Source organism: Megalopta genalis, chromosome 10 (genome assembly GCF_051020955.1).
Source record: "Megalopta genalis isolate 19385.01 chromosome 10, iyMegGena1_principal, whole genome shotgun sequence".
Taxonomy (NCBI): domain Eukaryota; kingdom Metazoa; phylum Arthropoda; class Insecta; order Hymenoptera; family Halictidae; genus Megalopta; species Megalopta genalis.
This window is the reverse complement of record NC_135022.1, coordinates 8233876-8258189: the sequence shown is the minus strand read 5'-3', so window position 1 is coordinate 8258189 and position 24314 is coordinate 8233876.

The window sequence follows — 24314 nt, the reverse complement described above, 5'->3', positions numbered from 1 at the left end:
CGGTCCAGATGCGCATCGAAGCTCCAGCGGCTGTCGAGGATCAGTCCGAGATATTTCAACTCGGACTTCACCTCTACGCAGGCTTCTCCAACCCGGATCCACGATCTGGCCGGTGGCCGAGACCGAGGCCGTCCGTGAAACCAGACAGCCTCGGCCTTCTCCGGGGCTATTTTCAGCCCCAGATCGCGGATCCTCGCGACGACGGCTGCCACCGCAACCTCTGCTCGTCGGATGGTCCTCCCGAAGGTACTCCCGACGGCGACCACCAACGTGTCGTCCGCGTAGCAGACGAGGGTGGCACCGTCGGGCAGGGAGGCCCTCTCCAGGACCGCGTTGTAACCCAGGTCCCACAGGAGCGGTCCTAAAACGGACCCCTGCGGGACCCCGCGGTCCACTTCCCTCCGTATCATCCCGCACCGGCCCGGGTATTCAACCCACCTGTCCCGCAGGTAGGCCCCGATCACCCGCCTCAGATAGGGAGGCACCTGGTGATCAACGAGGGCCTCCCTAATGGCGGACCAGGGCAGGGTGTTGAACGCATTGACGATGTCAATGGACACCGCCAAGCACACCCCGCCCCTTGCCACGGCATTGTCGGAGAGGGACTTGAGACGGTCGATAGCGTCGACCGTCGATCGCCCCTCCCGGAAGCCAAACTGGCAGTCCGCCAGATCTGGGCCGTCGCGGGACAGGTGTCTGGAGAGGCGGGCAACAATGATCTTCTCGAAGATCTTGCCCGCCTCATCCAGGAGACAAATGGGCCGGTACGCGGAGGGAGAATCCGCCGGCCTCCCATCCTTCCTCAAGAGGACCATCCGACTTTCTCTCCATAGGTCGGGGAACGTCCCCGACCTCAGGAGCCCAGAGTAGAGGCTCCTCAGCCTCTCCCCCAGGACGCTCGCGGCGAGCAACCAGACCCGGCCGGGGATACCGTCCGGCCCCGGGGCGGTATTCTTGCCCCGGAGCCATTTGACGACCCCGGCCATCTCCTCCGGCGCGACCTCAAGATCCGGGGACCACTCATGTTCCTCTGGCTCAGGGACTAGCCGGGACGCCTCCCCGCTAACGGGGAATAAAGCGTCCACGACCCGCCCGAGCAGCCCCGGATCCAGGCTCTCCGTCACGGGGGGCGCCCAGGGACGCAATCGTCCCAATGCCATCTTGTATGGGCGCCCCCACGGATCTCGGTTTAGAGAGCCGAGGAGATCGCGCCAGGCCTGGTCCTTCGCTCGCCTGATGGCCAGCTGCAGGGCGACCACCTTCTCCCGATATCGCCCGTACAGCTGGGCAGCCAGAACGTCGTCCGTACGTCGTCGTCGACGGGCGCGAGCGTACTGGCGTCGCGCGCGGACGCACTCGGTGCGTAACTCCGCTATCGCGCGCGACCACCAGTACACCGCCTTCCTCGGTAAGACCCTGGCCCGGGGCATGGCGACGTCGCAAATCGACGTCATTGCGCCCCGGAACCAATGGGCCTCCCCATTCCCGTCGACTGGCCCGGCCGGTGTTACTGGCCAGGCCACGACGTGGGCCGCCGCCATCAGAGCGTCCTGGTCGAGGCGCTTCAGCGCCCACCGCGGTCGAGGCGAACCTTCATCGGCGGGGCGACGACGGAGTGTCGATGGTGGGGCGGCGGAGAGGTCGAGAACTATGTATCTGTGGTCAGACAACGTCTCGACCCCTTCCGCCACCCTCCACCCCGTAATACGGCGCGCGGCCTGGGGCGTTGCCCACGAAAGGTCAACGATGGACCCCCCGTTATGCCGCACGCACGTATGGACCGAGCCCGTGTTCAGGAGACGGAGCTCCAGTCCCGCCGCCCAATCCAGCACCTCCCGGCCCCTCGAATCAGTCCCGGGGGAACCCCAAGCCGTGGCCTTGGCATTAAAGTCCCCCAGGACCAGCACCGGACGGGGATGGCAGCGGGAGACGCATCTCCCTACCCAGTCCAGATACTGCTCAAACTCTTCGAGGGACCACCTTGGAGGTGCGTATATCGCCACAACCGCGGTGCCGCCCCAATCGACGGCCACGTATCCCAGGCCGCGCTCGATAAGCGAGCACGGCGGGGACCCCGGCCTCCCAGCCCAAATAATCGCGGCGGAGCCAATCGAGTCCCCCATCCAGTGTGGATGTTTGGGGACCCTGTGCGGCTCCGCCACGACTGCCAACCCGGCACCCCGCTCGGCCAGGCATTGAAACAGGAGATCCTGCGCTCTGGCCGAGCAGTTGAGGTTAACTTGTATTATCGGGCCCGGGGGCCCCATTACACAGCCGTGTCCATCGCCGTCACGGCCGCGGATGCGGTGGCGTCAGGGACTTTAGTGGCCCCATTCGCCCCCGCGGGTGCGGCGGTAGCATCAGGCGGTGCCGCCTTTTCGTTGCTGGCCACGGTGGTCGCTGCCTTGGCCATCGTGGTTTCCTTCCCTTTTTTATTGAATCTGGCAGACGACCTTTGGCCGCCTACCTTGCCTCGCCTCGCACTGACAGGACACGCCCGGCCGCCGAGGCGGTGACCAGAAGGCCTGCCCGCGCCCGCACAAAGCGGACAATTGGGCGTGGCCGTACAGGCTGCCACCTTATGGTCCCGACTGCCGCATCTATAGCAGCAGTCGGACCTATCCTCGGCAGAAGTGCACCGCTGACTGGTGTGGCCAACATCAAGGCAACGGTAACACTGCAGAGGCCGGGCACTCAGGGCCTCCACGGCTGCATGGGTCCAGCCGACGGTTATCCGGCCCGCGACAGCAACCTTGCGAGCGGCCGCGGCAGGACATCGGACCCAGAGGGTGCCCAATCCCGAGGGGGAAGACCGGATTTCGCCGGTATTGATGTCCCCCTCGCTGCACCCGCCCACGCGGGCAACAGCCGCAGCGACCTCCGCCGGCGTGGTCGAATCGACCAGGCCGCGCACCCTAAGGTCAGCTTTTTTGACCGGACGCGCGACCTTTACGCCGGTGCCTGCCAGCGCTTCCGCCACTTTTGTGGCGAGGACGGTGGCCTTGGCGGCCCCATCGGTGCCAGGGACTTCCAAAATTAACCCCCCAGTCACCGCCCTTCGCGGCCTCAGCGAGGCGATGCCAATTTCTGCCAGGTCCACCTTGGACCTGGCAGTGGCCATCGCCTGCGCGTAAGTAATGTCCACGCCAGACGGAACCGTTATGGTAACCGCTGCTGTGCGTGGCGGTCGCGGAGGCAGGGGTGTCTTCCTGGGGGCCGCCGGGACCACCCGTCCTTTTTTATTATTCGCCGCCGCAGTGGCCTTGGCAGCCGCCTTTTTAGCCTTGCGGCCAACCACCTGGGACCACGCCTCCTGGGGCGGAGGCGCGGCAGAGGGTAGCGCCGATTCTGCTCGCGGTCGAGCGGGCTCCGTCTGGGCCGCTATAGCCGCCCCAGCTTTCCCACCTTTCTTCTTCTTCTTCGTCTTCCGCCCCACCCTGTCCGAAGACTGTGAGGGGACGGACGGCCCAGGTGCCACCGATCGCAGGGCCGAGTCCGTTCGCGGCGCGAGCTCCCTCCTGAATGACGCCAATTTGGCGTCTATCAGGGCGCTTATCTGCGCCAGAAAATCTGCGGGCGCAGTCGCATGTGGGGGCGAGGACTTTTCTTGCCCGGAGCGTTGGCAGTCCCGCGCGGCGACGATCGGCGGCGATACTGAGCCCTCTCCCGGGCGCGGCGGCGGAGGCATTGCGGCAGCAGCCGCACTCGCCTCCACCACCTGCCGGAGCCGAGCCACCTCCGCCCGCAGCTCCGTCATTTGCCCCCTGAGGACGGCATTCTCTGCCTCCAGGGCACGCGTGGCGTCGGTAGCTGACCTAACCGCAAGCTCGGACACCCCCACCCTGCCGTTTAAGGCGGCCACCCTTAGGGCGCGGGCCAAATTGCCCTTCAGCCCCTTTGACACGCCGGAGATCCTGGCCACTTCATCCAGGCTCTCCAATATAGCGGCCGCGACATCCCGCGTTGGACGGTTGCGGAAATTTTCCGCTATATCCGTCTCGTCCGGGAGCGGGACGCTCGACCGCGATGGTCTCGGCACGGGGGCTCCCGGGTCGAATATCGCCGCCACCTCCCTTGCCTCGGCCTCCAGCTGCGAAGCCTCGGCCAGCCTAAGTTTGGCCTCTGCGAGGCCAACATATTCGCCGGTCGTCGGCGGCCGTCCTCTTTTCCTCGCAGACGACGAGCCCGGGACACTCTGCGATGAGTGGTGGGAGGAGACAGAGAAATCTGACTCCTCCCCCTCATCGCACTCACCAAGGCCCGCTGCGGTCCTCTTTTTGCCGCGTGTCGCCGTATGCCTCCGCGACACCGGCTCTGTGCATCTTTTGAGGCGCACGATAGGCCCGCGCACCTCCACCTCACGCTCGTTTCCCCCCGCCCCGGTTGTTTGTGAAAAAGTAGACTCCATACTTAATCCCACGAGTGTGGTCGGAAAGGAGGTCACCCCGGGTAGAGCCGCCATACCCGGGGAAGGCTAATAAGCCCGGGGGGTCGCCAGGTACCCCGGGGTTGTCCGCTAACGATTGGTGCACCCACCAACCATAGCTGGCGCTTACTCCAGCTACGCCCTCTTCACCGCGCAACACTGCTTGGGGCTAGGGATTTTTTAGAGAGGTTGTCATCCTCGCGGCCCGGCCGGTTAAGGCAAGACCCCCGTTCCTGTAAAACATGACCACAGGTTTACGGTATGTGTCCGACTTTAGTTGGCCCCTCACCTCAAGCCACTCCGGCATGGTAGAACCTGCCAGGGAATAAATTCCCCGCCGGCACAGCCTTGAGGATCATTAGGGCACGAAGCCCCCCCACCACGACAAGGTAGCGGACACGGGGGGGCTCGGGGGGGAACCTTTTTTTTTTTTTTTTTATTTTACGTGGAGGAAATCTGCTCGCCAGACACCCCCGCCCCGCCCGGGGGAGCGGGACGAGGGTAGTGTGGGGTTTGACCCACTAAAACCTCCACGGCGACCTGAGGACGCAGGACCGATCGCTGGCGATTCAACGGGGGAGCCACGGGAACTCTTGAAGAACACTACCGCGGCCCCCCTCGCCTGGCCGGCCATCAGGATGGTAACGATGGCCGGCCGCGTCCCGGGGGGAAATAAAATAAATCCTCCCCCCTAAAATCCAATTAAATTCGGCGGCGCGTGGGGTCGCACCCCGCACCGCCCCGACACGGCGACCGCGCGATAGGTGACCAGGGCCCCCGCCCTGTTCACAGCGGCCGCCGGGGGGACGACGAGTATATTGGAGGAGGATCACAGTTAACCCTCGCCTCCTTCAGGCGACTCGTCATCCCCCACTCCCAACAGTGGACGTCCTCCTCTGTTGGCGGGCGGCGGGCAATGAAACCAGCATATTCTGGTACACCCGCCGCCCGCCTACTCTCAGCTGCCCGGGGTTTCTCGGCGTGGGCGCGCACGCCGTCCCCGGGCACGTCGGGCGGGATCTGTAAGCTCCCGATCCCGCTCGGCAGCCTCCTTCCGCGACATAACCTCCTCGCAGAAAGAGATTGCTGCCGCCCACTTCCCCGGGCTCTCCAGCATGGCCCCAACTAGGCTGGAGAGTGCGAGGTCGCGGCCGACTTCTCGTTTTAGGACTCGGCGCAGCGCTGAAAAGGCGGGACATTCCTCCAGCGTGTGCTGCGCCGAGTCTTCCTCCGCGCCACAATGGTGGCACACCGTCGTCGCTTCCCGCCCGATGCGACACAGGTAGACACCGAAGCAGCCATGCCCGGTGAACACCTGCGTCGCTCGGTAGGAGAGCCTGCCATGCCGTCTCTCCCGCCACGAGGTGAAGTGCGGCAGGAGAGCCCCGGGAACGCGCTCGCCGGCGTGGGAGCAAAGCTCGGCACGCCATCTGGCGAGCGCTAGTCTCCGGGCCTGGAGCTCGAAGCCCCCGACCGTCTCTCGCTCCGGCGGGGCCCCTCGAGCACGGCTGGCGATGCTAGTGCGCCTATAAACATAGGCGCGAACCGCCGCCTGAAGCTCGAAGGGAAGTTCTCCCGCCAGAGCAAGCGCCGCCACGGTAGACGTGGTGCGGTAACCTCTTATGAGGCGGATGGCCATCCGCCTCTGCAGCCGGCGCAACAACAGCGTGCTGCGCCGGCTGGTCATCACGTACGGCGCCCATATTGGGGCACCGTATAAGGCCATAGACCGCACCACGCCCAGGTATAGGCGGCGCACCAAATCTCCCGGTCCCCCGAGGTTGGGCAGCAGGCGGCCCAAAGAGGCCGCCGCCTTTTCGACTCGGGGGACGAGACGGTCGAGATGCGCATCGAAGCTCCAGCGGCTGTCTAGGATCAGTCCGAGATATTTCAACTCGGACTTCACCTCGACGCAGGCTTCTCCAACCCGGATCCACGATCTGGCCGGTGGCCGAGACCGAGGCCGTCCGTGAAACCAGACAGCCCCGGCCTTCTCCGGGGCTATTTCCAGCCCCAGATCGCGGATCCTCGCGACGACGGCTGCCACCGCAACCTCTGCTCGTCGGATGGTCCTCTCGAAGGTACTCCCGACGGCGACCACCAACGTGTCGTCCGCGTAGCAGACGAGGGTGGCACCGTCGGGCAGGGAGGCCTTCTCCAGGACCGCGTTGTAACTCAGGTCCCACAGGAGCGGTCCTAAAACGGACCCCTGCGGGACCCCGCGGTCCACTTCCCTCCGTATCATCCCGTACCGGCCCGGGTATTCGACCCACCTGTCCCGCAGGTAGGCTCCGATCACCCGCCTCAGATAGGGAGGCACCTGGTGATCGACGAGGGCCCCCCTGATGGCGGACCAGGGCAGGGTGTTGAACGCATTGACGATGTCAATGGACACCGCCAAGCACACCCCGCCCCATGCCACGGCATTGTCCGAGAGGGACTTGAGACGTTCGATAGCGTCGACCGTCGATCGCCCCTCCCGGAAGCCAAACTGGCAGTCCGCCATATCGGGGCCGTCGCGGGACAGGTGTCTGGAGAGGCGGGCAACAATGATCTTCTCGAAGATCTTGCCCGCCTCATCCAGGAGACAAATGGGCCGGAACGCGGAGGGAGAATCCCCCGGCCTCCCATCCTTCCTCAAGAGGACCATCCGACTTTCTCTCCATAGGTCGGGGAACGTCCCCGACCTCAGGAGCCCAGAGTAGAGGCTCCTCAGCCTCTCCCCCAGGACGCTCGCGGCGAGCAACCAGACCCGGCCGGGGATACCGTCCGGCCCCGGGGCGGTATTCTTGCCCCGGAGCCATTTGACGACCGCGGCCATCTCCTCCGGCGCGACCTCAAGATCCGGGGACCACTCATGTTCCTCTGGCTCAGGGACGGGCCGGGACGCCCCCCCGCTAACGGGGAATAACGCGTCCACGACCCGCCCGAGCAGCCCCGGGTCCAGGCTCTCCGTCACGGGGGGCGCCCAGGGACGCAATCGTCCCAATGCCATCTTGTATGGGCGCCCCCACGGATCTCGGTTCAGAGAGCCGAGGAGATCGCGCCAGGCCTGGTCCTTCGCTCGCCTGATGGCCAGCTGCAGGGCGACCACCTTCTCCCGATATCGCCCGTACAGCTGGGCAGCCAGCACGTCGTCCGTACGTCGTCGTCGACGGGCGCGAGCGTACTGGCGTCGCGCGCGGACGCACTCGGTGCGTAATGCCGCTATCGCGCGCGACCACCAGTACACCGCCTTCCTCGGGAAGACCCTGGCCCGGGGCATGGCGACGTCGCAAACCGACGTCATTGCGCCCCGGAACCAACGGGCCTCCCCATTCCCGTCGACTGGCCCGGCCGGTGTTGCTGGCCAGGCCACGACATGGGCTGCCGCCATCAGAGCGTCCTGGTCGAGGCGCTTCAGCGCCCACCGCGGTTGAGGCGCGGGGGGGGGAACCTTTTTTTTTTTTTATTTTACGTGGAGGAAATCTGCTCTCCAGACACCCCCACCCCGCCCGGGGGAGCGGGACGAGGGTAGTGTGGGGATTGACCCACTAAAACCTCCACGGCGACCTGAGGACGCAGGACCGATCGCTGGCGATTCAACGGGGGAGCCACGGGAACTCTTGAAGAACACTACCGCGACTCCCCCTCGCCTGGCCGGCCATCAAGATGGTAACGATGGCCGGCCGCGTCCCGGGGGGAGATACATCCTCCCCCCTAAAATCCATTTAAATTCGGTGGCGCGAGGGGTCGCACCCCGCACCGCCCCGACACGGCGACCGCGCGATAGGTGACCAGGGCCCCCGCCCTGATCACAGCGGCCGCCGGGGGGACGACGAGTATATTGGAGGAGGATTACAGTTAACCCTCGCCTCCCCCAGGCGACTCGTCATCCCCCACTCCCAACAGTGGAGGTCCTCCTCTGTTGGCGGGCGGCGGGCAATGAAACCAGCATGTTCTGGTACACCCGCCGCCCGCCTACTCTCAGCTGCCCGGGGTTTCTCGGCGTGGGCGCGCACGCCGTCCCCGGGCACGTCGGGCGGGATCTGTAAGCTCCCGATCCCGCTCGGCAGCCTCCTTCCGCGACATAACATCCTCGCAGAAAGAGATTGCTGCCGCCCACTTCCCCGGGCTCTCCAGCATGGCCCCAACTAGGCTGGAGAGTGCGAGGTCGTGACCGACTTCCCGTTTTAGGACTCGGCGCAGCGCTGAAAAGGCGGGACATTCCTCCAGCGTGTGCTGCGCCGAGTCTTCCTCCGCGCCACAATGGTGGCACACCGTCGTCGCTTCCCGCCCGATGCGACACAGGTAGACACCGAAGCAGCCATGCCCGGTGAACACCTGCGTCGCTCGGTAGGAGAGCCTGCCATGCCGTCTCTCCCGCCACGAGGTGAAGTGCGGCAGGAGAGCCCCGGGGACGCGCTCGCCGGCGTGGGAGCAAAGCTCGGCACGCCATCTGGCGAGCGCTAGTCTCCGGGCCTGGAGCTCGAAGCCCCCGACCGTCTCTCGCTCCGGCGGGGCCCCTCGAGCACGGCTGGCGATGCTTGTGCGCCCATAAACATAGGCGCGCACCGCCGCCTGAAGCTCGAAGGGAAGTTCTCCCGCCAGAGCAAGCGCCGCCACGGTAGACGTGGTGCGGTAACCTCTTATGAGGCGGATGGCCATCCGCCTCTGCAGCCGGCGCAACAATAGCGTGTTGCGCCGGCTGGTCATCACGTACGGCGCCCATATTGGGGCACCGTATAAGGCCATAGACCGCACCACGCCCAGGTATAGGCGGCGCACCAAATCTCCCGGTCCCCCGAGGTTGGGCAGCAGGCGGCCCAAAGAGGCCGCCGCCTTTTCGACTCGGGGGACGAGACGGTCGAGATGCGCATCGAAGCACCAGTGGCTGTCGAGGATGAGTCCGAGATATTTCAACTCGGACTTCACCTCGACGCAGGCTTCTCCAACCCGGATCCACGATCTGGCCGGTGGCCGAGACCGAGGCCGACCGTGAAACCAGACAGCCTCGGCCTTCTCCGGGGCTATTTTCAGCCCCAGATCGCGGATCCTCGCGACGACGGCTGCCACCGCAACCTCTGCTCGACGGATGGTCCTCTCGAAGGTACTCCCGACGGCGACCACCAACGTGTCGTCCGCGTAGCAGACGAGGGTGGCACCGTCGGGCAGGGAGGCCTTTTCCAGGACCGCGTTGTAACCTAGGTCCCACAGGAGCGGTCCTAAAACGGACCCCTGCGGGACCCCGCGGTCCACTTCCCTCCGTATCATCCCGCACCGGCCCGGGTATTCAACCCACCTGTCCCGCAGGTAGGCCCCGATCACCCGCCTCAGATAGGGAGGCACCTGGTGATCGACGAGGGCCTCCCTAATGGCGGACCAGGGCAGGGTGTTGAACGCATTGACGATGTCAATGGACACCGCCAAGCACACCCCGCCCCTTGCCACGGCATTGTCCGAGAGGGACTTGAGACGGTCGATTGCGTCGACCGTCGATCGCCCCTCCCGGAAGCCAAACTGGCAGTCCGCCAGATCTGGGCCGTCGCGGGACAGGTGTCTGGAGAGGCGGGCAACAATGATCTTCTCGAAGATCTTGCCCGCCTCATCCAGGAGACAAATGGGCCGGTACGCGGAGGGAGAATCCCCCGGCCTCCCATCCTTCCTCAAGAGGACCATCCGACTTTCTCTCCATAGGTCGGGGAACGTCCCCGACCTCAGGAGCCCAGAGTACAGGCTCGTCAGCCTCTCGCCCAGGACGCTCGCGGCGAGCAGCCAGACCCGGCCGGGGATACCGTCCGGCCCCGGGGCGGTATTCTTGCCCCGGAGCCATTTGACGACCCCGGCCATCTCCTCCGGCGCGACCTCAAGATCCGGGGACCACTCATGTTCCTCTGGCTCAGGGACAGGCCGGGACGCCTCCCCGCTAACGGGGAATAAAGCGTCCACGACCCGCCCGAGCAGCCCCGGATCCAGGCTCTCCGTCACGGGGGGCGCCCAGGGACGTAATCGTCCCAATGCCATCTTGTATGGGCGCCCCCACGGATCTCGGTTCAGAGAGCCGAGGAGATCGCGCCAGGCCTGGTCCTTCGCTCGCCTGATGGCCAGCTGCAGGGCGACCACCTTCTCCCGATATCGCCCGTACAGTTGGGCAGCCAGCACGTCGTCCCTGGGGGGGGGAACCTTTTTTTTCTTTTTTTTTATTTTACGTGGAGGAAATCTGCTTGCCAGACACCCCCGCCCCGCCCGTGGGAGCGGGACGAGGGTAGTGTGGGGTTTGACCCACTAAAACCTCCACGGCGACCTGAGGACGCAGAACCGATCGCTGGCGATTCAACGGGGGAGCCACGGGAACTCTTGAAGAACACTACCGCGGCTCCCCCTCGCCTGGCCGGCCATCAAGATGGTAACGATGGCCGGCCGCGTCCCGGGGGGAAATAAAATAAATCCTCCCCCCTAAAATCCATTTAAATTCGGCGGCGCGAGGGGTCGCACCCCGAACCGCCCCGACACGGCGTCCGCGCGATAGGTGACCAGGGCCCCCGCCCTGATCACAGCGGCCGCCGGGGGGACGACGAGTATATCGGAGGAGGATCACAGTTAACACTCGCCTCCCTCAGACGACTCGTCATCCCCCACTCCCAACAGTGGAGGTCCTCCTCTGTTGGCGGGCGGCGGGCAATGAAACCAGCATGTTCTGGTACACCCGCCGCCCGCCTACTCTCAGCTGCCCGGGGTTTCTCGGCGCGGGCGCGCACGCCGTCCCCGGGCACGTCGGGCGGGATCTGTAAGCTCCCGATCCCGCTCGGCAGCCTCCTTCCGCGACATAACCTCCTCGCAGAAAGAGATTGCTGCCGCCCACTTCCCCGGGCCCTCCAGCATGGCCCCAACTAGGCTGGAGAGTGCGAGGTCGTGGCCGACTTCCCGTTTTAGGACTCGGCGCAGCGCTGAAAAGGCGGGACATTCCTCCAGCGTGTGCTGCGCCGAGTCTTCCTCCGCGCCACAATGGTGGCACACCGTCGTCGCTTCCCGCCCGATGCGACACAGGTAGACACCGAAGCAGCCATGCCCGGTGAACACCTGCGTCGGTCGGTAGGAGAACCTGCCATGCCGTCTCTCCCGCCACGAGGTGAAGTGCGGCAGGAGAGCCCCGGGGACGCGCTCGCCGGCGTGGGAGCAAAGCTCGGCACGCCATCTGGCGAGCGCTAGTCGCCGGGCCTGGAGCTCGAAGCCCTCGACCGTCTCTCGCTCCGGCAGGGCCCCTCGAGCACGGCTGGCGATGCTTGTGCGCCCATAAACATAGGCGCGCACCACCGCCCGAAGCACGAAGGGAAGTTCTCCCGCCAGAGCAAGCGCCGCCACGGTAGACGTGGTGCGGTAACCTCTTATGAGGCGGATGGCCATCCGCCTCTGCAGCCGGCGCAACAACAGCGTGTTGCGCCGGCTGGTCATCACGTACGGCGCCCAGATTGGGGCACCGTATAAGGCCATAGACCGCACCACGCCCAGGTATAGGCGGCGCACCAAATCTCCCGGTCCCCCGAGGTTGGGCAGCAGGCGGCCCAAAGAGGCCGCCGCCTTTTCGACTCGGGGGAGGGGGGGGGGAACCTTTTTTTTTTTTTTTTTTTTTTATTTTACGTGGAGGAAATCTGCTCGCCAGACACCATCGCCCCGCCCGGGGGAGCGGGACGAGGGTAGTGTGGGGTTTGACCCACTAAAACCTCCACGGCGACCTGAGGACGCAGGACCGATCGCTGGCGATTCAACGGGGGAGCCACGGGAACTCTTGAAGAACACTACCGCGGCTCCCCCTCGCCTGGCCGGCCATTAATATGGTAACGATGGCCGGCCGCGTCCCGGGGGGAGATATAATCCTCCCCCCTAAAATCCAATTAAATTCGGCGGCGCGAGGGGTCGCACCCCGCACCGCCCCGACACGGCGACCGCGCGATAGGTGACCAGGGCCCCCGCCCTGATCACAGCGGCCACCGGGGGGACGACGAGTATATTGGAGGAGGATCACAGTTAAACCTCGCCTCCCTTAGGCGACTCGTCATCCCCCACTCCCAACAGTGGACGTCCTCCTCTGTTGGCGGGCGGCGGGCAATGAAACCAGCATGTTCTGGTACACCCGCCGCCCGCCTACTCTCAGCTGCCCGGGGTTTCTCGGCGTGGGCGCGCACGCCGTCCCCGGGCCCGTCGGGCGGGATCTGTAAGCTCCCGATCCCGCTCGGCAGCCTCCTTCCGCGACATAACCTCCTCGCAGAAAGAGATTGCTGCCGCCCACTTCCCTGGGCTCTCCAGCATGGCCCCAACTAGGCTGGAGAGTGCGAGGTCGTGGCCGACTTCCCGTTTTAGGACTCGGCGCAGCGCTGAAAAGGCGGGACATTCCTGCAGCGTGTGCTGCGCCGAGTCTTCCTCCGCGCCACAATGGTGGCACACCGACGTCGCTTCCCGCCCGATGCGACACAGGTAGACACCGAAGCAGCCATGCCCGGTGAACACCTGCGTCGCTCGGTAGGAGAGCCTGCCATGCCGTCTCTCCCGCCACGAGGTGAAGTGCGGCAGGAGAGCCCCGGGGACGCGCTCGCCGGCGTGGGAGCGAAGCTCGGCACGCCATCTGGCGAGCGCTAGTCGCCGGGCCTGGAGCTCGAAGCCCCCGACCGTCTCTCGCTCCGGCGGGGCCCCCCGAGCACGGCTGGCGATGCTTGTGCGCCTATAAACATAGGCGCGCACCGCCGCCTGAAGCTCGAAGGGAAGTTCACCCGCCAGAGCAAGCGCCGCCACGGTAGACGTGGTGCGGTAACCTCTTATGAGGCGGATGGCCATCCGCCTCTGCAGCCGGCGCAACAACAGCGTGCTGCGCCGGCTGGTCATCACGTACGGCGCCCATATTGGGGCACCGTATAAGGCCATAGACCGCACCACGCCCAGGTATAGGCGGCGCACCAAATCTCCCGGTCCCCCGAGGTTGGGCAGCAGGCGGCCCAAAGAGGCCGCCGCCTTTTCGACTCGGGGGACGAGACGGTCGAGATGCGCATCGAAGCTCCAGCGGCTGTCGAGGATCAGTCCGAGATATTTCAACTCGGACTTCACCTCGACGCAGGCTTCTCCAACCCGGATCCACGATCTGGCCGGTGGCCGAGACCGAGGCCGTCCGTGGAACCAGACAGCCTCGGCCTTCTCCGGGGCTATTTTCAGCCCCAGATCGCGGATCCTCGCGACGACGGCTGCCACCGCAACCTCTGCTCGTCGGATGGTCCTCTCGAAGGTACTTCCGACGGCGGCCACCAACGTGTCGTCCGCGTAGCAGACGAGGGTGGCACCGTCGGGCAGGGAGGCCTTTTCCAGGACCGCGTTGTAACCCAGGTCCCACAGGAGCGGTCCTAAAACGGACCCCTGCGGGACTCCGCGGTCCACTTCCCTCCGTATCATCCCGCACCGGCCCGGGTATTCAACCCACCTGTCCCGCAGGTAGGCCCCGATCACCCGCCTCAGATAGGTAGGCACCTGGTGATCGACGAGGGCCTCTCCGATGGCGGACCAGGGCAGGGTGTTGAACGCATTGACGATGTCAATGGACACCGCCAAGCACACCCCGCCCCTTGCCACGGCATTGTCCGAGAGGGACTTGAGACGGTCGATAGCGTCGACCGTCGATCGCCCCTCCCGGAAGCCAAACTGGCAGTCCGCTAGATCGGGGCCGTCGCGGGACAGGTGTCTGGAGAGGCGGGCAACAATGATCTTCTCGAAGATCTTGCCCGCCTCATCCAGGAGACAAATGGGCCGGTACGCGGAGGGAGAATCCCCCGGCCTCCCATCCTTCCTCAAGAGGACCATCCGACTTTCTCTCCATAGGTCGGGGAACGTCCCCGACCTCAGGAGCCCAGAGTAGAGGCTCCTCAGCCTCTCGCCCAGGACGCTCGCGGCGAGCAACCAGACCCGGCCGGGGATACCGTCCGGCCCCGGGGCGGTATTCTTGCCCCGGAGCCATTTGACGACCGCGGCCATCTCCTCCGGCGCGACCTCAAGATCCGGGGACCACTCATGTTCCTCTGGCTCAGGGACGGGCCGGGACGCCTCCCCGCTAACGGGGAATAAAGCGCCCACGACCCGCCCGAGCAGCCCCGGATCCAGGCTCTCCGTCACGGGGGGCGCCCAGGGACGCAATCGTCCCAAAGCCATCTTGTATGGGCGCCCCCACGGATCTCGGTTCAGAGAGCCGAGGAGATCGCGCCAGGCCTGGTCCTTCGCTCGCCTGATGGCCAGCTGCAGGGCGACCACCTTCTCCCGATATCGCCCATACAGCTGGGCAGCCAGCACGTCGTCCGTACGTCGTCGTCGACGAGCGCGAGCGTACTGGCGTCGCGCGCGGACGCACTCAGTGCGTAATTCCGCTATCGCGCGCGACCACCAGTACACCGCCTTCCTCAGGAAGACCCTGGCCCGGGGCATGGCGACGTCGCAAATCAACGTCATTGCGCCCCGGAACCAATGGGCCTCCCCATTCCCGTCGACTGGCCCGGCCGGTGTTGCTGGCCAGGCCGCGACGTGTGCTGCGGCCATCAGAGCGTCCTGGTCGAGGCGCTTCAGCGCCCACCGCGGCTGAGGCGAACTTTCATCGGCGGGGCGACGACGGGGTGTCGATGGTGGGGCGGCGGAGAGGTCGAGAACTATGTATCTATGGTCAGACAACGTCTCGACCCCTTCCACCACCCTCCACCCCGTAATACGGCGCGCGGCCGGGGGCGTTGCCCACGAAAGGTCAACGATGGACCCCCCGTTATGCCGAACGCACGTATGGACCGAGCCCGTGTTCAGGAGACGGAGCTCCAGTCCCGCCGCCCAATCCAGCACCTCCCGGCCCCTCGAGTTAGTCCCGGGGGAACCCCAAGCCGTGGCCTTGGCATTGAAGTCCCCCAGGACCAGCACCGGACGGGGATGGCAGCGGGAGACGCATCTCCCTACCCCGTCCAGATACTGCTCAAACTCTTCGAGGGACCACCTTGGAGGTGCGTATATCGCCACAACCGCGGTGCCGCCCCAATCAACGGCCACGTATCCCAGGCCGCGCTCGATAAGCGAGCACGGCGGGGACCCCGACCTCCCAGCCCAAATAATCGCGGCGGAGCCAATCGAGTCCCCCATCCAGTGTGGATGTTTGGGGACGTTGTGCGGCTCCGCCACGACTGCCAACCCGGCACCCCGCTCGGCCAGGCATTGAAACAGGAGATCCTGCGCTCTGGCCGAGCAGTTGAGGTTAACTTGTATTATCGGGCCCGGGGGCCCCATTACACAGCCGTGTCCATCGCCGTCACGGCCGCGGATGCGGTGGCGTCAGGGACTTTAGTGGCCCCATTCGCCCCCGCGGGTGCGGCGGTAGCATCAGGCGGTGCCGCCTTTTCGTTGCTGGCCACGGTGGTCGCTGCCTTGGCCATCGTGGTTTCCTTCCCTTTTTTATTGAATCTGGCAGACGACCTTTGGCCGCCTACCTTGCCTCGCCTCGCACTGACAGGACACGCCCGGCCGCCGAGGCGGTGACCAGAAGGCCTGCCCGCGCCCGCACAAAGCGGACAATTGGGCGTGGCCGTACAGGCTGCCACCTTATGGTCCCGACTGCCGCATCTATAGCAGCAGTCGGACCTATCCTCGGCAGAAGTGCACCGCTGACTGGTGTGGCCAACATCAAGGCAACGGTAACACTGCAGAGGCCGGGCACTCAGGGCCTCCACGGCTGCATGGGTCCAGCCGACGGTTATCCGGCCCGCGACAGCAACCTTGCGAGCGGCCGCGGCAGGACATCGGACCCAGAGGGTGCCCAATCCCGAGGGGGAAGACCGGATTTCGCCGGTATTGATGTCCCCCTCGCTGCACCCGCCCACGCGGGCAACAGCCGCAGCGACCTCCGCCGGCGTGGTCGAATCGACCAGGCCGCGCACCCTAAGGTCAGCTTTTTTGACCGGACGCGCGACCTTTACGCCGGTGCCTGCCAGCGCTTCCGCCACTTTTGTGGCGAGGACGGAGGCCTTGGCGGCCCCATCGGTGCCAGGGACTTCCAAAATTAACCCCCCAGTCACCGCCCTTCGCGGCCTCAGCGAGGCGATGCCAATTTCTGCCAGGTCCACCTTGGACCTGGCAGTGGCCATCGCCTGCGCGTAAGTAATGTCCACGCCAGACGGAACCGTTATGGTAACCGCTGCTGTGCGTGGCGGTCGCGGAGGCAGGGGTGTCTTCCTGGGGGCCGCCGGGACCACCCGTCCTTTTTTATTATTCGCCGCCGCAGTGGCCTTGGCAGCCGCCTTTTTAGCCTTGCGGCCAACCACCAGGGACCACGCCTCCTGGGGCGGAGGCGCGGCAGAGGGTAGCGCCGATTCTGCTCGCGGTCGAGCGGGCTCCGTCTGGGCCGCTATAGCCGCCCCAGCTTTCCCACCTTTCTTCTTCTTCTTCGTCTTCCGCCCCACCCTGTCCGAAGACTGTGAGGGGACGGACGGCCCAGGTGCCACCGATCGCAGGGCCGAGTCCGTTCGCGGCGCGAGCCCCCTCCTGAATGACGCCAATTTGGCGTCTATCAGGGCGCTTATCTGCGCCAGAAAATCTGCGGGCGCAGTCGCATGTGGGGGCGAGGACTTTTCTTGCCCGGAGCGTTGGCAGTCCCGGGCGGCGACGATCGGCGGCGATACTGAGCCCTCTCCCGGGCGCGGCGGCGGAGGCATTGCGGCAGCAGCCGTACTCGCCTCCACCACCTGCCGGAGCCGAGCCACCTCCGCCCGCAGCTCCGTCATTTGCCCCCTGAGGACGGCATTCTCTGCCTCCAGGGCACGCGTGGCGTCGGTAGCTGACCTAACCGCAAGCTCGGACACCCCCACCCTGCCGTTTAAGGCGGCCACCCTTAGGGCGCGGGCCAAATTGCCCTTCAGCCCCTTTGACACGCCGGAGATCCTGGCCACTTCATCCAGGCTCTCCAATATAGCGGCCGCGACATCCCGCGTTGGACGGTTGCGGAAATTTTCCGCTATATCCGTCTCGTCCGGGAGCGGGACGCTCGACCGCGATGGTCTCGGCACGGGGGCTCCCGGGTCGAATATCGCCGCCACCTCCCTTGCCTCGGCCTCCAGCTGCGAAGCCTCGGCCAGCCTAAGTTTGGCCTCTGCGAGGCCAACATATTCGCCGGTCGTCGGCGGCCGTCCTCTTTTCCTCGCTGACGACGAGCCCGGGACACTCTGCGATGAGTGGTTTGAGGAGACAGAGAAATCTGACTCCTCCCCCTCATCGCACTCACCAAGGCCCGCTGCGGTCCTCTTTTTGCCGCGTGTTGCAGAATGCCTCCGCGACACCGGCACTGTACATCTTTTGAGGCGCACGATAGGACCGCGCACCTCCACCTCACGCTCGTTTCCCCCCGCCCCGGTTATTTGTTTAAAAGAATCCATAATTGGTCCCACGAGTGTGGTCGGAAAGAAGGTCACCCCGGGCAGAGCCGCCATACCCGGGGAAGGCTAATACACCCGGGGGTCGCCAGGTACCACGGGGTTGTCCGCTAAAGATTGGTGCACCCACCAACCATAGCTGGCGCTTACTCCAGCTACACCCTCATCACCGCGCAACACTGTTTGGGGCTAGGGATTTTTTAGAGAGGTTGTCATCCTCGCGGCCCGGCCGGTTAAGGCAAGACCCCCGTTCCTGTAAAACATGACCACAGGTTTACGGTATGTGTCCGACTTTAGTTGGCCCCTCACCTCAAGCCACTCCGGCATGGTAGAACCTGCCAGGGAATAAATTCCCCGCCGGCACAGCCTTGAGGATCATTAGGGCACGAAGCCCCCCCACCACGACAAGGTAGCGGACACGGGGGGGCCTTGACATAACCTTTTTTTTTTTTTTTATTTTACGTGGAGGAAATCTGCTCGCCAGACACCCCCGCCCCGCCCGGGGGAGCGAGACGAGGGTAGTGTGGGGTTTGACCCACTAAAACCTCCACGGCGACCTGAGGACGCAGGACCGATCGCTGGCGATTCAATGGGGGAGCCACGGGAACTCTTGAAGAACACTACCGCGGCTCCCCCTCGCCTGGCCGGCCATCAAGATGGTAACGATGGCCGGCCGCGTCCCGGGGGGGAAATAAAATAAAAATCCCCCCCCCCTAAAATCCATTTAAATTCGGCGGCGCGAGGGGTCGCACCCCGCACCGCCCCGACACGGCGACCGCGCGATAGGTGACAGGGCCCCCGCCCTGATCACAGCGGACGCCAGGGGGACGACGAGTATATTGGAGGAGGATTACAGTTAACCCTCGCCTCCTTCAGGCGACTCGTCATCCCCCACTCCCAACAGTGGACGTCCTCCTCTGTTGGCGGGCGGCGGGCAATGAAACCAGCATGTTCTGGTACACCCGCCGCCCGCCTACTCTCAGCTGCCCGGGGTTTCTCGGCGTGGGCGCGCACGCCGTCCCCGGGCACGTCGGGCGGGATCTGTAAGCTCCCGATCCCGCTCGGCAGCCTCCTTCCGCGACATAACCTCCTCGCAGAAAGAGATTGCTGCCGCCCACTTCCCCGGGCCCTCCAGCATCGCCCCAACTAGGCTGGAGAGTGCGAGGTCGTGGCCGACTTCTCGTTTTAGGACTCGGCGCAGCGCTGAAAAGGCGGGACATTCCTCCAGCGTGTGCTGCGCCGAGTCTTCCTCCGCGCCACAATGGTGGCACACCGTCGTCGCTTCCCGCCCGATGCGACACAGGTAGACACCGAAGCAGCCATGCCCGGTGAACACCTGCGTCGCTCGGTAGGAGAGCCTGCCATGCCGTCTCTCCCGCCACGAGGTGAAGTGCGGCAGGAGAGCCCCGGGGACGCGCTCGCCGGCGTGGGAGCAAAGCTCGGCACGCCATCTGGCGAGCGCTAGTCGCCGGGCCTGGAGCTCGAAGCCCTCGACCGTCTCTCGCTCCGGCGGGGCCCCTCGAGCACGGCTGGCGATGCTTGTGCGCCTATAAACATAGGCGCGCACCGCCGCCTGAAGCTCGAAGGGAAGTTCTCCCGCCAGAGCAAGCGCCGCCACGGTAGACGTGGTGCGGTAACCTCTTATGAGGCGGATGACCATCCGCCTCTGCAGCCGGCGCAACAACAGCGTGTTGCGCCGGCTGGTCATCACGTACGGCGCCCATATTGGGGCACCGTATAAGGCCATAGACCGCACCACGCCCAGGTATAGGCGGCGCACCAAATCTCCCGGTCCCCCGAGGTTGGGCAGCAGGCGGCCCAAAGAGGCCGCCGCCTTTTCGACTCGGGGGACGAGACGGTCAAGATGCGCATCGAAGCTCCAGCGGCTGTCGAGGATCAGTCCGAGATATTTCAACTCGGACTTCACCTCCACGCAGGCTTCTCCAACCCGGATCCACGATCTGGCCGGTGGCCGAGACCGAGGCCGTCCGTGAAACCAGACAGCCTCGGCCTTCTCCGGGGCTATTTTCAGCCCCAGATCGCGGATCCTCGCGACGACGGCTGCCACCGCAACCTCTGCTCGTCGGATGGTCCTCTCGAAGGTACTCCCGACGGCGACCACCAACGTGTCGTCCGCGTAGCAGACGAGAGTGGCACCGTCGGGCAGGGAGGCCTTTTCCAGGACCGCGTTGTAACCCAGGTCCCACAGGAGCGGTCCTAAAACGGACCCCTGCGGGACCCCGCGGTCCACTTCCCTCCGTATCATCCCGTACCGGCCCGGGTATTCGACCCACCTGTCCCGCAGGTAGGCCCCGATCACCCGCCTCAGATAGGGAGGCACCTGGTGATCGACGAGGGCCTCCCTTATGGCGGACCAGGGCAGGGTGTTGAACGCATTGACGATGTCAATGGACACCGCCAAGCACACCCCGCCCCTTGCCACGGCATTGTCCGAGAGGGACTTGAGACGGTCGATTGCGTCGACCGTCGATCGCCCCTCCCGGAAGCCAAACTGGCAGTCCGCCAGATCTGGGCCGTCGCGGGACAGGTGTCTGGAGAGGCGGGCAACAATGATCTTCTCGAAGATCTTGCCCGCCTCATCCAGGAGACAAATGGGCCGGTACGCGGAGGGAGAATCCCCCGGCCTCCCATCCTTCCTCAAGAGGACCATCCGACTTTCTCTCCATAGGTCGGGGAACGTCCCCGACCTCAGGAGCCCAGAGTAGAGGCTCCTCAGCCTCTCGCCCAGGACGCTCGCGGCGAGCAACCAGACCCGGCCGGGGATACCGTCCGGCCCCGGGGCGGTATTCTTGCCCCGGAGCCATTTGACGACCGCGGCCATCTCCTCCGGCGCGACCTCAAGATCCGGGGACCACTCATGTTCCTCTGGCTCAGGGACGGGCCGGGACGCCTCCCCGCTAACGGGGAATAAAGCGCCCACGACCCGCCCGAGCAGCCCCGGATCCAGGCTCTCCGTCACGGGGGGCGCCCAGGGACGCAATCGTCCCAAAGCCATCTTGTATGGGCGCCCCCACGGATCTCGGTTCAGAGAGCCGAGGAGATCGCGCCAGGCCTGGTCCTTCGCTCGCCTGATGGCCAGCTGCAGGGCGACCACCTTCTCCCGATATCGCCCATACAGCTGGGCAGCCAGCACGTCGTCCGTACGTCGTCGTCGACGAGCGCGAGCGTACTGGCGTCGCGCGCGGACGCACTCAGTGCGTAATTCCGCTATCGCGCGCGACCACCAGTACACCGCCTTCCTCAGGAAGACCCTGGCCCGGGGCATGGCGACGTCGCAAATCAACGTCATTGCGCCCCGGAACCAATGGGCCTCCCCATTCCCGTCGACTGGCCCGGCCGGTGTTGCTGGCCAGGCCACGACGTGTGCTGCGGCCATCAGAGCGTCCTGGTCGAGGCGCTTCAGCGCCCACCGCGGCTGAGGCGAACTTTCATCGGCGGGGCGACGACGGGGTGTCGATGGTGGGGCGGCGGAGAGGTCGAGAACTATGTATCTATGGTCAGACAACGTCTCGACCCCTTCCACCACCCTCCACCCCGTAATACGGCGCGCGGCCGGGGGCGTTGCCCACGAAAGGTCAACGATGGACCCCCCGTTATGCCGAACGCACGTATGGACCGAGCCCGTGTTCAGGAGACGGAGCTCCAGTCCCGCCGCCCAATCCAGCACCTCCCGGCCCCTCGAGTTAGTCCCGGGGGAACCCCAAGCCGTGGCCTTGGCATTGAAGTCCCCCAGGACCAGCACCGGACGGGGATGGCAGCGGGAGACGCATCTCCCTACCCCGTCCAGATACTGCTCAAACTCTTCGAGGGACCACCTTGGAGGTGCGTACATCGCCACAACCGCGGTGCCGCCCCAATCAACGGCCACGTATCCCAGGCCGCGCTCGATAAGCGAGCACGGCGGGGACCCCGACCTCCCAGCCCAAATAATCGCGGCGGAGCCAATCGAGTCCCCCATCCAGTGTGGATGTTTGGGGACGTTGTGCGGCTCCGCCACGACTGCCAACCCGGCACCCCGCTCGGCCAGGCATTGAAACAGGAGATCCTGCGCTCTGGCCGAGCAGTTGAGGTTAACTTGTATTATCGGGCCCGGGGGCCCCATTACACAGCCGTGTCCATCGCCGTCACGGCCGCGGATGCGGTGGCGTCAGGGACTTTAGTGGCCCCATTCGCCCCCGCGGGTGCGGCGGTAGCATCAGGCGGTGCCGCCTTTTCGTTGCTGGCCACGGTGGTCGCAGCCTTGGCCATCGTGGTTTCCTTCCCTTTTTTATTGAATCTGGCAGACGACCTTTGGCCGCCTACCTTGCCTCGCCTCGCACTGACAGGACACGCCCGGCCGCCGAGGCGGTGACCAGAAGGCCTGCCCGCGCCCGCACAAAGCGGACAATTGGGCGTGGCCGTACAGGCTGCCACCTTATGGTCCCGACTGCCGCATCTATAGCAGCAGTCGGACCTATCCTCGGCAGAAGTGCACCGCTGACTGGTGTGGCCAACATCAAGGCAACGGTAACACTGCAGAGGCCGGGCACTCAGGGCCTCCACGGCTGCATGGGTCCAGCCGAGGGTTATCCGGCCCGCGACAGCAACCTTGCGAGCGGCCGCGGCAGGACATCGGACCCAGAGGGTGCCCAATCCCGAGGGGGAAGACCGGATTTCGCCGGTATTGATGTCCCCCTCGCTGCACCCGCCCACGCGGGCAACAGCCGCAGCGACCTCCGCCGGCGTGGTCGAATCGACCAGGCCGCGCACCCTAAGGTCAGCTTTTTTGACCGGACGCGCGACCTTTACGCCGGTGCCTGCCAGCGCTTCCGCCACTTTTGTGGCGAGGACGGTGGCCTTGGCGGCCCCATCGGTGCCAGGGACTTCCAAAATTAACCCCCCAGTCACCGCCCTTCGCGGCCTCAGCGAGGCGATGCCAATTTCTGCCAGGTCCACCTTGGACCTGGCAGTGGCCATCGCCTGCGCGTAAGTAATGTCCACGCCAGACGGAACCGTTATGGTAACCGCTGCTGTGCGTGGCGGTCGCGGAGGCAGGGGTGTCTTCCTGGGGGCCGCCGGGACCACCCGTCCTTTTTTATTATTCGCCGCCGCAGTGGCCTTGGCAGCCGCCTTTTTAGCCTTGCGGCCAACCACCTGGGACCACGCCTCCTGGGGCGGAGGCGCGGCAGAGGGTAGCGCCGATTCTGCTCGCGGTCGAGCGGGCTCCGTCTGGGCCGCTATAGCCGCCCCAGCTTTCACACCTTTCTTCTTCTTCTTCGTCTTCCGCCCCACCCTGTCCGAAGACTGTGAGGGGACGGACGGCCCAGGTGCCACCGATCGCAGGGCCGAGTCCGTTCGCGGCGCGAGCTCCCTCCTGAATGACGCCAATTTGGCGTCTATCAGGGCGCTTATCAGCGCCAGAAAATCTGCGGGCGCAGTCGCATGTGGGGGCGAGGACTTTTCTTGCCCGGAGCGTTGGCAGTCCCGCGCGGCGACGATCGGCGGCGATACGGAGCCCTCTCCCGGGCGCGGCGGCGGAGGCATTGCGGCAGCAGCCGCACTCGCCTCCACCACCTGCCGGAGCCGAGCCACCTCCGCCCGCAGCTCCGTCATTTGCCCCCTGAGGACGGCATTCTCTGCCTCCAGGGCACGCGTGGCGTCGGTAGCTGACCTAACCGCAAGCTCGGACACCCCCACCCTGCCGTTTAAGGCGGCCACCCTTAGGGCGCGGGCCAAATTGCCCTTCAGCCCCTTTGACACGCCGGAGATCCTGGCCACTTCATCCAGGCTCTCCAATATAGCGGCCGCGACATCCCGCGTTGGACGGTTGCGGAAATTTTCCGCTATATCCGTCTCGTCCGGGAGCGGGACGCTCGACCGCGATGGTCTCGGCACGGGGGCTCCCGGGTCGAATATCGCCGCCACCTCCCTTGCCTCGGCCTCCAGCTGCGAAGCCTCGGCCAGCCTAAGTTTGGCCTCTGCGAGGCCAACATATTCGCCGGTCGTCGGCGGCCGTCCTCTCTTCCTCGCCGACGACGAGCCCGGGACACTCTGCGATGAGTGGTGGGAGGAGACAGAGAAATCTGACTCCTCCCCCTCATCGCACTCACCAAGGCCCGCTGCGGTCCTCTTTTTGCCGCGTGTTGCAGAATGCCTCCGCGACACCGGCTCTGTACATCTCTTGAGGCGCACGATAGGCCCGCGCACCTCCCCCTCACGCTCGTTTCCCCCCTCCCCGGTTATTTGTTTAAAAGAATCCATAATTGGTCCCACGAGTGTGGTCGGAAAGAAGGTCACCCCGGGCAGAGCCGCCATACCCGGGGAAGGCTAATACGCCCGGGGGGTCGCCAGGTACCCCGGGGTTGTCCGCTAACGATTGGTGCACCCACCAACCATAGCTGGCGCTTACTCCAGCTACGCCCTCTTCACCGCGCAACACTGCTTGGGGCTAGGGATTTTTTAGAGAGGTTGTCATCCTCGCG